The sequence below is a fragment of the Ictalurus punctatus genome, chromosome 21, assembly GCF_001660625.3.
Source record: "Ictalurus punctatus breed USDA103 chromosome 21, Coco_2.0, whole genome shotgun sequence".
NCBI classification, from domain to species: Eukaryota; Metazoa; Chordata; class Actinopteri; order Siluriformes; family Ictaluridae; genus Ictalurus; species Ictalurus punctatus.
In genome coordinates, this window is record NC_030436.2 from 11187710 (window position 1) to 11201046 (window position 13337).

Below are 13337 nucleotides of genomic sequence, written 5' to 3' on the forward strand. Positions count from 1 at the left end.
GAGAGAGAGAGAGAGAGAGAGAGAGAGAGAGAGAGAGAGAGAGAGAGGCTGGTGAGGGAACGAGCATTTATAGCTGCTATAACATAACATAAGTGAGAACAGGAACTTAAAAAGGTTTGCAATGTTCCACAACATTAAAATGTAAACGGATAAAAAGTATGAATTTTTTAAATGTTCTTTAAATCGTTTTTTAAAACTTGGTCTTAATTGCTATGGTATATGAGGAATAAAACACTTAGAGATGTGCTGTTATAAGAACCGCTTCATCATTATTTTAATGTAACAGCACTGCGCACTATGTTTTATTCCTTACGTACAGAATACAATATACAATGGATGTAAAAAGTCTACACACCCCTGTTAAAAACAGCCGGTTTTTGTGATGTAAAAAAAAAAACCCTGAAGCAAAGATAAAATCATATCAGAACATTTCCACCTTTAATGTAAAAATGACAAACTGTACATTGAAATCCAAACTGACATTTAAAAAAAAAAAAGATAAAAATGAAGAAAAAAAAAAAAAACTTACAATAACCTTGTTGCATACTTGCTGTTTTATAAATAATTTGTAGGTGGCTAGTTCTAATCTACAGGTTTTGTCAAATCCAAGACTGGTAAAGCTGAATCAATTTAAATCCACTGGAAAAAGGAGAATTTACAAGTTGACTACAGTCTCACATCAACCTGCTAACACTCGGTACCGGGACCGGCCCCTAACATGTGATAAAGTATTTATGTCAGTTGCTTACAGGCGTCACATCAGCCAAAATGTTAATTCGCATTAGCACAAAATGTTTTCACAGCTCGTGCACAGCTAGCATAAATTCCACAGGATTATTTTCACTTGTGTGAATTCACTAGTGTTACGAATCCACCTTTACGTTGCGGTTTCCACGGCAACAAGCTCCACGTGATTTAGTTTTTGTTTCTGTTCTAGTCCTGTCTCCATCCTTGCCCTGTCATTGTTCGTTACCTGTTTGTGTGCACCTGTTTCGTGTCAGTTCTTGATCAGTCTTCTCTGCATACTGTATACCCTGCTGTTCTGTTCAGTGCCATCATGCGATTCTAAACTTTGCGTTTCTGTGTTATTGAGCTGCTTTTCACCCCACGTTATTCGTTTGTTTGTCCTCTCATGGCTTATTTGATTTACGTCTTTGGATTTGCCCAAACAAGGCCTTTTTTGGACCCTCCTCCCACTTCCGCACATTACAGGAAGGAGCCTAAATACAAAATGCGTTTTTAAAAACATTAAAATCACAGTGCCAATAGGAAATCTGATCAAAACCACAGTGGCAAGCAGAACATGCTGGGAGTCATCCACATTTCTTTTTTGATCTTTGGCAGGCACAATGGAAAAAAAAAAACACAAGCGCAGGGGTTCTGGGGGCAGGAGCAGCGAGCCGGAGTTATCTGAGCATGTGTGAGATCTGCGGTAAACGATCCCTTTGCTCATGTGCACTGCTTATGCTGTAAACTTGGAAGAAGATATAACATTTAATATCAGCTCCTGAATAGTTGAACCAGCTCTGGCGATGTGCTTGCTGAGTTCGGCTTTTATCACCGATAGTCACAGCAAGGCCTCGTACATCCGCACAGCGAACAGAGCAATGTTCCATTAACACCTGGAGTGTTTATATTCATGCTGCTTGACACAAAATTAACAGTTAAATCAATGTGGCTGGTGTTAATTGTTGAAGCGGCGACGGATGGTGAAGGTTCATCCTTACAACACAAAATAAGAATTCACACAATCCATATAAAAGTCATGTAAAAATCTATGAACAGTTAAGTACCTGGAACGAGATTTAATCTGAGACTAAGTGGTCTTCGGAACGGTAACGTGGTTCTGCATGGAAGCGTCCTAGAAAAGAACCTCCCAACTGTAGGGTTCTACATAGAACTTCTAACGGTGGCATTTATACCACAGCAATTTGCAGATGATGAGATTGTTTACAAAAAATTACAGAATGACGTTCTACTTTCATCCATTTATACTTACATTTAACATCGTGGACCGTCAGTGAAACAAGTTAGTTCCTGTTCTCACTTATGTTATAGCAGCTATAAACAGTCATACCCTCAGCAGTCTCTCTTTATTTTCCCCTCTCTCTGTAAGTGTAAACTCCTTGTGTAAAGTCCTGAAGATGTCAGAAAACTTACATTTACAGCTTTACCTGAGACTATTACACTGGAGACTCCTTCAATAAATGTTAAACAACTCCTTAGAGAAAACGTCACCATATCAACGATTACACGTTTTTTAATCCGATCATGTGGTATGTTCGCTGTACAACCCCGTATGAACGAGCTGTTACTATAGAAACATTCACATTTTAGAACGAGTGCATTAACATAAACCAGTCCATACAGGATATCACAGAGTTTTTTTGTATTCTTTGCGGCCACCATTGCTTGATTTTGCTGTGGCTTTCTTTCTTCAAAATTTGCGATACAACTTGCAGAGTTTTTTGTGCTTTTTTTTGTGGAAACCTACTTGAATTGGCGAAATCGAAATTGCAAGAAATTGTATTGCACGACCTTTCTCAGTGATGTTTGCTGGTAAACGAGACCTTTTAGCTGTACTCGTATTCGACGCACATGAAGCAAACAGGGCTTTGACTGAATGCGCGTTGTGATGACGTCACGTGATCATGATCATCTAAAGCGAACATCGATCCAGAAACTTTATAGTACTGCAACGTTTAGTTATTTTGTATTTACAGCCTTATATGTGGCTACAATGGGGTGAGAAACGGTATCAGTGGTTAGCAACGTATCAAGGTACCATAGCAGTCTGGAACCATTCTGACACCGACCAATCCTGACAGCTACTATCGATGTCATGTCCCAGAATAGTAAAGCATCTTAAAAATCAAGGCACTTAATCCCTAACACTTATTTCTGCCTTAGATGGTACCAACGCAGAAGAGAAGGAAAAGGCAGTAGCTAGCTAATTTTCACGTCTTTGTAAATCTTCCCAAGTCTTCCCAAGAGTTAAAGCAACCTCCTACTGGGCATCTCACTCACTAATTTACATAATCTCAACTTTTCCAATGGCATTGCCATGTTGTAATCTTACATTCCACGCCAAAACAGATTCCTTCCAGATGAGGAAGCTTAACCACGCAAAAGTTCTGTAAGAATAAATTCTCACATCTCTTAGCTGAGACAGAATGTCAAGAAGCTGTATATAATAAACAGCTGATCTCAGAAACAGGACACTTTGCACAGTTAATAAACACTTAGCCTAATAACGTGACACTATGCTATGTTGAAGTACAGAACTCCTGTTATATAATTAGACTGACTCGGTTACTGACGGCGTTCTGCAAATAAATCTTTGTCCAAAGTGGCTTAAGGTTTTTAGTATTGTTTGAAAATTTGAATAAATCTAGCATTTGGCCTCGCAGGCTATGCAGGCTAGCTAAGCATCAACATGACTTGATTTGTTTCCCGTGGTCTTCTAGCCAGCAACTCTAGACAAGCTGCAAGGATCCCATAACTCTGGTCAGGTCAACGGTGCAGCAGCTGATTGAGGTTCTGCTTCTAAGGTGGCGTTTTGGAAGCACATATTTCCAGATGTCATCCCTACAGTAGAACACGGAGAAGAAGAGGCGTTTTTTCCAGCTCAAGGTAGTAGTGTAGCATCTCATATATTCTCAATTCTCTACCGAAAACAAAGAACACATACATATGATACAGACCAGATTTACATGTTGGTTGTGGACTTGGTTCAGGATGTGGCAAAGGCACAAAGGTGTGGAACGGTGGTGGCTACGCGATAGGTGCATCTGTGAGTCATCTTACAACTTGATGAAGATTATGGTGTCACCCAGGGTTTTGAGTGATGGAGTTCGCAACCTAGATTAATTCACCTCACGCCTCTCTGCTTAAAGGCCGTGACTCCCAAAACCTGATAGCAAGCAAGTGGATGGATATCAGATGGACATCAGTGGGATTAAAACAAATCTGTAAAGTGAAAAAACAGGAACATTATCACTGAGATAATATATCAAATCCCCTATATACATGGTGTATATACAAAGCTTGTGTTGATTTAACAGAATTATAAGCTTGAGCGTATTAAGCGAATCCGAGATGTTCACATGTTTGCTTGGATATCAGGTCAAGTTTGATTAATTTAGGGCTTGGAAGGTAGATCGGTTTATATATTCTCATAATGTGAATATATAAACTTGGGTCATAAGGTACTATGGGGTGGCTGTGGCTTAGGTGGTAGAGCGGGTTGTCCACTAAACGTAGGGTTGACGGTTCAATTCAAAAAACAAGCGCTATATAAGTGCAGACCATTTACATACTAGTACTAATACTATCTAAAGGGTGGTAGGATCAAGAGTTGGAAGGACACGATTGTACAGGAACATCATTAGGATATACAATTAGACCTGAAAGATGACTTTTAGGCACCTTATAGGTGTCATGTACATCATTTGTATTTTGGAAAAGAAAAAGTGCTTGTACAGTATCTTCAGTACAGAATCTTCCTTTCAAACTCAAGGTTGCTTTACTATTCCATTCAACCTGGAGGATAACTAACCCCAGGTGTTTCCATTAACAAGCCACATTCATTTTCTATATACATGCATGACAAGGTGCCATGATATTAGCAACATTTAAAATAGATTCTCTCAACTTTATGCAAATTAGGCAAATTAGGTATAATTAAGTAAAGCGACAAAACCAAAGTACTGGCTCGAATGGTTTCTTGGTCCAATCCAATGGAGCGTGTGGTCTGATGCTTTGTCAGTTCCGTCAGTTCTATCTGGAATTAGTTTCCCATTTTAACCGTTTCATTCATCTTCAGTAAGCACTTTTTCCTCATCAGGATTACAGTGGATCTGAAGCCTATCCCAGTGGGCCCAAGGCAGGAGAATTCACCCCTGATGGGACACCAGTCCATCCATATACTTTTTGATCCTCCCAAAAAATGGAAGAAAAATTATAACCATGGTTTCATCCCATCCTATCATTTGCAACCTCTTATTAAATGCATAAAGAAATATTACCGTTGCTTTGCTAATTTGAGAACAAAGCTAGTACAAAGCCAAGCATGTAACATATCATCCAAACAACCAATTTTCACACTGATTAACAAATTCAAACTGATTAAATGTGTGTTTAAATACTACATATGATATCAGTAGCTACTATAACTGGACAGGCCACGCCTACAAGTGACAAAAGTAGACATCGCTAACCGACCACCCCTTCCCCAAGAGACAAACTACAAGCGAAATGAGCGATTTGTCACTTGCTAGTGTGAAGGTATCGTAACATGACAGAAACACTAGGACACAAGGACAAGCATGGAAAGTAAAGTAATGATCATCTCAAGGCAAGGGGGTTTATTCGCGTTCAAAACAGTGCTAAATGCTAACTTTAATACACTGAAAAAGACACTATTAGCATCACGTAAATATATTTAAATGAAATTGGTTTCACTCTGCCTACATTTGACATTTTTTCCTACATTCTTTTGAATGTTTATGGAATTACATTAAATATTAGATGCCACGAGTGAACCTACTGCCATCATTCACACATTTAAATGGCCATGTAATACGAAGCAATGCGATAACATGAAATAATTAAAAATGACCTTATATGGTCATGGGCCAGAACATTAGCAAAGTGCTCTCAGTTATACGTTTACTTTACGTCAAACTTTCATTCATCCACAATCTTATCCTTTTGTAAGGCGATTAATGGAACTGAATTGTGGTGAAAAAAACCCAAAACAATACATATCAAACGCGATATGAATGAACTCTATGAATATCTAGCTACTCATCATCAGTTAGCGTTACAGCACCCAGAGAGCTTGGAAAGAATTCGATGAAGAATTTATATCCTTCATTGCAGAGTTTTCAAACAATTCTGGACTCAAATCTCATCATCGATGTTTAGTCTCAGCAACACTGACAAAGATGAGCAATGGCTGAATAATGGTGATAATGCCTGTAAGGCTACAGTGCAAATCATTTTGCTCTGTGTCTACATAAGTTTTTTTTTTTGGTGAAAAGAGCAAAAAATTAACTTTAGCTGAGAAAACTAGACGACAAATACATGCTGTAATAAGAACCGAAGCCTTGACATAAAATCTATCAATTGTTAAAAAGATCAGTCCCAGAGGAGAGCCCTGAGGGACACTGCAGGTCAACAAGGTAAGAGGTAAATGAAGTTGGAGCTGAGCCTGTAATACCAGGAGATCAGAGGCAAGTAGGAAGTATGTTATGGCAAACTGTCCAAAAGGATCATCAAGGTAGACATATTGGACTGAGCCTCCCAAATAATGTTAGCTCTGTCTCTGCAATACCATGAAACACTGTGATGTAAATCTGTTACATGATCGTGTCTACAAAATGTTATTTCTGGTGTTTTGTGATTAATATTCGGCTAAAATTCCAATTACTGTCTCAAAAATCCGCCATCTCAAAACATCAGATCGCAAAGTCACTCCACTTCTTTCTATCCCATCCATCCTCAGCTCTTCCAATTAGCTCTCTCTAAAATGGAAGATCATTCTGGGAATCCAGATTATTTTATCTCATGAATAACTGTTTATATACACCTGATTTTCATGTCTGAAAATACGTCCCTTCCACATACAGCTGAATGAAAAGACAGTCTTGTTTGATGTTGGTGTATACGTGTGCGTGGCATATGCTGTGCCGCTGTGTATAATGAAACACAGCAATGTGACTTCACTGCTCGTGTATCACCCTTGACATTACGTGTTCATACGTGCATACCGACATGCATGCTCATATACATGAAAGCTCAGGCTGTACCTTAGAAGCCAGACGAGGAGGCAAGTGGAAAACCCTCTGTCCGGATGAATATTTTTAGCCCTGGCTATTGTCACGGCCTGGAAACCTCTGTAACCTGATCGCTACTCTCAGAGATCAGTTGATAAATGAGTTGGCGCACACCTTCACCAGCTGCCTGACCCACCAATGCACTGTACATCAAATCGGCTATCTGTTTTCTTGCACTCATTTAAGCCAGGAGACCTCACTTGTGTGAGTGGCAGAGCATGCCATGGAGAGCATGAAGTGTTAATGGAGGTGGTGGCACTAAATGGGAATCTACAAATTGAGATAAAATAAACTTTTCCGGTGTCATGTGTGCCATTATAGCTTCTCACAGCAAGCCGTGTCAATAAGCGAGATAAGCTTACGCTAATTTCCTCTCTATACCCTCAGGAACAACACCATGACCACACACACTCGCACAAGCATGTTTGTGTTGGAAACTTTCTGCCTGTCCAGACTATGAGAATATGAGAGTGGGACATTTCTTCGTGAAGAGATAGATTGGGTTTCAGCATCCAGGCCAGACTAGCTTTGGTGTCCAGCCCAGAGGCTTTCTCACCAGCTCCAAACCCCCTCTTGGGCAAACGTCAAGTTCTTGATTTCAGCTTAAGAGCATTCATGAAAGAATCTAACATAGGGCAAAATATGGCACGTATTAACCTTGTGAAGGCTCAGGCTATTTTTGAGTTGGACATATTTTGGACATAAAAAATGTTTACCATGCAAGTTATTCCCTGCCACAACCTAGGGTTAGGGTTAGGGTTAGCTGAATATACATTCATACATCAACACACCAGATCCCAAAACACACAAAACCCCCCAGAAATTCAGATTTGACCAAACAAACAAACAAATAAATAAATAAGGTATTCCAGTCAAAGGAACAATTTCCCTGTGCTCATTTTGAAACTCATTTTGTTTCACAACCAAAACAAACATGAGATAATATTTATATCTTCTACTGTAATTTTCATCTCCATTTCTACACCTAACAAAAACCACTGCATGTGACTTATTCGCACAGATGTGATATCGGTGACCTGGAAAAGTTTGACAATCATCGTCGTTCTTCTGAAAATAAAAATAGTGTATTATTGTGGTACAGGACTAAAGGAGACATTGTGGTGTTCTAAGGCATTGGCTCTCAAAGTGGGGTCTGTGAATTATAGCCGGGGGATCTGTGGTTTAAAAATAAATAAAAAATTTGCTAGGAAATCATGGCCCACTATGATGATGATTATATAGTCATTAGCCAGTTTGACTGGTTATGTAAATAATATAGCTTTAATCAGGCTGCACTCTCAGAAATAAAGGTACCAAAGTGTACTTTGTCACTGGCATGGTACCATGGGCACATCTTTTCTACCTTTAGTACATATATTTCACCTGCATGGTGTTTACCATTAATTAGCCTTTGGAGTAATACTTTAAATCTGTGCTCTTCAAGGCCAAATTATGTAAACTGAAATATTTTTCACATTTCCAGGTGAAAGATGCATACTAAAGGTACAAAACACTAAAGGAGGACCGATAGTGGATTTTACCGATGCCAGTAACTGAATACTGAATGAAATACTGGATGAAAACATAACACTCAAAGTAAAATATCACTGCACTTTATTACAAAAAATAAACAGTACTGACTGTGCCATGAAAATGTACTGTACGTTTTTTAATGAAATGAATATATAAATACTAACTATAAAAGTAAAAGATATACATCCAAACTGAACCAAAAAGTAGCACTCCAAATAACAAATAAAAACGGAGACGTCCAAAATGAATCAAGAACACTTCAAATAACACGACAAAATTAATCAGTGATGGTTTGTATTTCACCTCTAGAGGACGCACTGTATAACGACAGAGGACCCTTCTCAGCCGACGCAACCGGGAAACAATATAGGTGTGGATTTTTGCTGATAGTTACAGCAATCGTTTATCGATGCCAATTAATCATCAAGAACGATCCAATGGTCAACTTCTGCAAAACACTCATCCTTTGATTGTACCACCCAAGTGACAAGGAAAAGTACAGTCTGCTATCTTTATAGTTGAGTTATTGAGGTTTGGATTAAAGCTACTCGATTCAGGTGACCAGACAAATGGGCTAAGTAATATAATAATGCCGTAATAATAATGGAAATTTCAGGACTAAAAAGCTCTACGGTTCAAATAAACAGCCAGAATATTACTGAACATGTCTGAATAATAAGTCTGATATTTAAATTGTTTTATAATGCATTATGTTCATAAAATAAATCGGTACTGACAGGCTCCATGAAATTTAGTTTAGAGTTAAATGGGTCCCTCGCTCTCTCATGTCATTCATGTAACCCTTACCTAATCCTTTCACGAGACATAAAGAGATACGACTGTTGGATACATGGGATCGCGGAAATATTTTCTGCTTTGTGTCCTTCAAGACACCTGATTAAAGTCCTGACTCGCATCATCTTAGAATTTTAAGGTTCTATTATGGGATTTATAGAAATTATTTACATGCAACTGAATAAAGGTGAAGTTTTACATTGAAATATTAGTTAAAAGGTTAAAAATATATAAAATTTCTTTTAAAAAAAAAAAAGGGCTCTGCAGTTAAAGCTAAAACACCTTCTGACCATTCAGAAACCAGAATTCAACAGCGCTGTGGTATAATGGTGTATTATTATTGAAAAATATCAACGTTTAACAAAAAAATAAGAAATGTCATCAACAGCATTATTGAGAACTTAATGTGGTCCACTTCCAAAAATATATATATTTACATAATTTCCAACAAAATACCAAGAATAGCCTTTCTGTGTTCCCTCACAAATGAAATCTATAAATACAAACCAAGTTACATAGAAACTAACCTCACCGTAAAGCTTGCCTGCTAGTAAAGTGAGAGTGAGATTTTAAGTACCGAGCCTCAACTTGCATCATCGTGTTCATCTTCACTGTCAAAATATAAAGTTACCACAACAAAAAAAAATTCATCCATTCATCACTAACATTAGCTAAACTAGCTGGATGGCTTAGCATGCAGGATCTGTAGATAAAATACTACAGTTATGTCATCCAGTTACAATATGCATATTTGACATTTTGTGGCATCACAAAACCTAAATGTAGCTCCGCCTCTGATTTATTTATTTATTTTTACTGAAAAGGTCTGTTTTAAACGTAAAATTTAGCAGAGATCAGTCTCAAATTTTGGGATTATATATTCTTCTCAAACTACATCCGACCCCACCGTGGAAAATAAGCTTTATGCTAGCGATATATTATTAGAACTGAATTACAAGGCTGAACAGATTTATGAAGGCACACATGCACAGCCTGAAGACAGGACATGTGGCAAGACGACATGAACCGCTCAGACAGTGCACGGCTGTAAATAAGTGTGCGACTGAGAGGAACACGGTGACCTTACTGCTAAATGCGGAGCTTTCTGAAATAATTCACCCATCAGGCAATGATGCATTTTTCTTGGGTAAATTCTCCTGCAGATGAGTAAATTTGTTTGTATCCAGAACAATAAATGTACAATGAGTATAAAAAAATATGAAGAAACTTTTTTTTTTAGGATTTTGAAAAGGATTGAACATGTTCTGAGTTAAGCGTACTCCTTATTATGAGTTTATAATCCACTCGGCACATGTTAAAATATTTAGGACACTCACACACCCCACCCCAAAACCACATGTCCCCACTTCCCCGTGTCCCCATGTCCCAAGCACTCTCCTATAAGTGGACCATGTTCCCCTGAGGCCCCTCGGTTTATCTTTGTGGTCTGGAGGACAGGCCTGAGTGTAGAAGTGTGTTTCCATGATGAGCCACACCCACAATCCGACAGACAAAAATAGTCCCAGACACATGAAATTAATAAAGCCACTTACAAGTGCTGGAGTGTGTCCATCCTTAGACTTGCACGTAGCGCCGGTGATATTGTTTCATTTAATCATGACTTGGAAAAGCAGAATGGGATTTTTGAGAACTCTTACTAAGCGTAACGTATCAACAGCAACACGGCTATTTATTAACTTTATTCAGCGAGAGGATGTTAATAAAAAACAAAACAAAACATTGCTTTACTTTATTTATAGCTCACACTTTATGGAGTGGAAATCTGTAGCTATTCTAATGATATATGGTTTATTCAAATGAATATAAATTAAATTTGTGGATGGTGACTGGACACTGAGCGTGGGGTTGCATACTTTTCTTTAAATCAGCAGAGATTCATCTCATGATTGGTTTGGAGCTGGTCCACTGGAACACATGCGGAAATCTCAGCCAGTCTATTAAGATTTTAAGATTCTAAGCTCTTTATTAGGTAACTATGATGTATTCAGTGTGATTTCTCCTGTTGTTCCACAGTGCTGCTGCAAATGTTTTTTTTTTCCCATTTGTATTTTTTGGTGTTTATTTTTATTTTTTGCTGATTGGTGTTTGTAGTAAATATTGTGCTGCCTTATAGGCTTGCACCAAAAAGAGATTTTTGTCCCACTGTGGCTACCCTGGTTTATTAATGGGCAAATAAATAAATAAACGTGAGAATTGCAGTTGATCGATGATAATGCTCTTATCATTTTTGGGTAATTTGTCTTTTCGTTTTTTGTTATATCACTATGATAAACTATACTATTGTGGTTTAAGCATAATTTTACCAAAAGAAGATGTTTATGCACTCTGCATCAGAGTGTGTTAGTGTGTGTCTTTTCTGTCTCAGTGCTTCCACCTTTCACTATTCTTAGCATGCCGAGAGCCTCTTAAGCACGATCCTCTACAGGTGTTACACTTATTGCAGGTGTTACAAGTGCTACATTTCATGGAATTTGGCAGATGCCCTTATCCAGAGCGACTTACATTTATCTTAATTATACAACTGAGCAGTTGAGGGTTAAGGGCCTTGCCCAAGGGCCCAACAGTGGTACCTTGGCAGTGTTGGGGCTTGAACTCCTGACCTTGGGATCAGCAACCCAGAGCCTTTAACCACCGAGCCCCCACTGCCCCAGCTGTTACAGTTACTGCAGCTGTTACAGTTGTTGCTGGAGTTTGAGGTTTTACGGGTGTTATTGGTGCTACAAATGTTACAAGTTTTACAGTTATTACAGATGGAGTCCATGGTTTCTCACAATCTTCAAATTGGATTAGCATACACAACTGCACATTTTTGAGGGGAAAATACTCGCCCTTTCATTTTTTCACCACTTACCTGACACAAAAAAAGCATTTTCACAAATATCTTCAGCAGTAGACACTGGAGAAGTGAAGAACTTCCTTATGGAAGTAATGACGTCACCGCTGCAAGCCTTCAGAGAAACAAACCGCTGCTTAAACAACTGACTAGTCACGTGTTTCACTCACGAGGCGTTGGAGCAATCACGTGATAGCCTCTCACCAGCCAATAGCGGCGCTGGGCCTAATTAAACCCCCATCGTTTCACACAGCTGGCTGGATGCCTGTTATTTTATTTCATTTAGCTACTAATCCACTACTCTTTTACTAATCTGTAAATCACTGAAAAATGTGATTGAATGCATAGTTTTCATGAACATCGTGTTATATTCCGCTCCCGTCTTTCTACGAAGTGCCTTTTGAGCGTTTCAGTGAAAACGACTTCAGAATAATTGTCTTCCACTGCCATCTAGTGTCCATCATATTAATGCACTCATTTAAGGTTCAATGAGTCTAATGCCAAAATTTCAAGTTGTTCAGATCTACAGGACATAACATTCTACTCGGTATGAATTAATATTCATGCTTAGTATTAATACCATTATAGCAGCCAGTAGACTAGATTTTTCTTCCATAATGCACTTTAGCATCTTAAAAAAAAAAAAAAAAAAAAAAAAAGAACTATTTTTACGCCCAAGCGTTTAAAGCAGCAGTTCCTTAAATTAGACAAAGGGGGCGCTGAGGAGGCCGAATAAACAACGTTGTATCTGTATTATTAATTTGAAATATTTTTCTGTTTTTGAAAGAATAATTTAGCAACAACAACAACAAAAAAATCAAATACACACGATGTCTCCTTTACTCGAGACATGTTTAGTGCAAAATGTCAGAAACCGAACATGGCTGATTGATAGAATACATTTTTCTTTTTAAATTTAACTTCCCCTTTATAACTTCTGCGTCCACATCTGCTCCTGGAAGACACACGATTCGAATCAAATTCGCATACAAGTCTTGCTAACATAGCTAATGAATGCTTACACACACTTTAGATAACATAATAATAATAATGTATATTTGATAGTGATGCCCGAAAGATGAGAATGTTAAAGTCTACAGCCACGATCTTGTTCTTCTGGAGCTGTTCGGATGAGGGCAGTCGTAATGGCAGACGCACGACTCGATCATCATGACAGCGTGCTGAGCCAGTCGTCCTCGCGGGCAGTGGAAGGTCACGAGTGCGGTCCTTGTGCGGTCAGGGCTGCAGCAGCGTCCGTCAGAACACATTCCACAGAACAGCGGCCTGTAGGAGCGAGCGCTGTAGCAGCCCTGATG

At 38.6% G+C, this 13337-nt stretch overlaps 1 long non-coding RNA gene across 1 annotated transcript; it reads right to left on the minus strand.

Moving 5' to 3' along the window:
- Positions 1 to 411: 411 nt before the first annotated feature.
- LOC108255273 (uncharacterized) lies at positions 412 to 12593 on the minus strand. Its single transcript, XR_001810060.3, has 3 exons — positions 12040 to 12593; positions 3705 to 3969; positions 412 to 3588 (listed from the first exon to the last, which is right to left on the minus strand). It is a non-coding gene; the product is annotated as an uncharacterized LOC108255273 (long non-coding RNA).
- Positions 12594 to 13337: the final 744 nt, after the last annotated feature.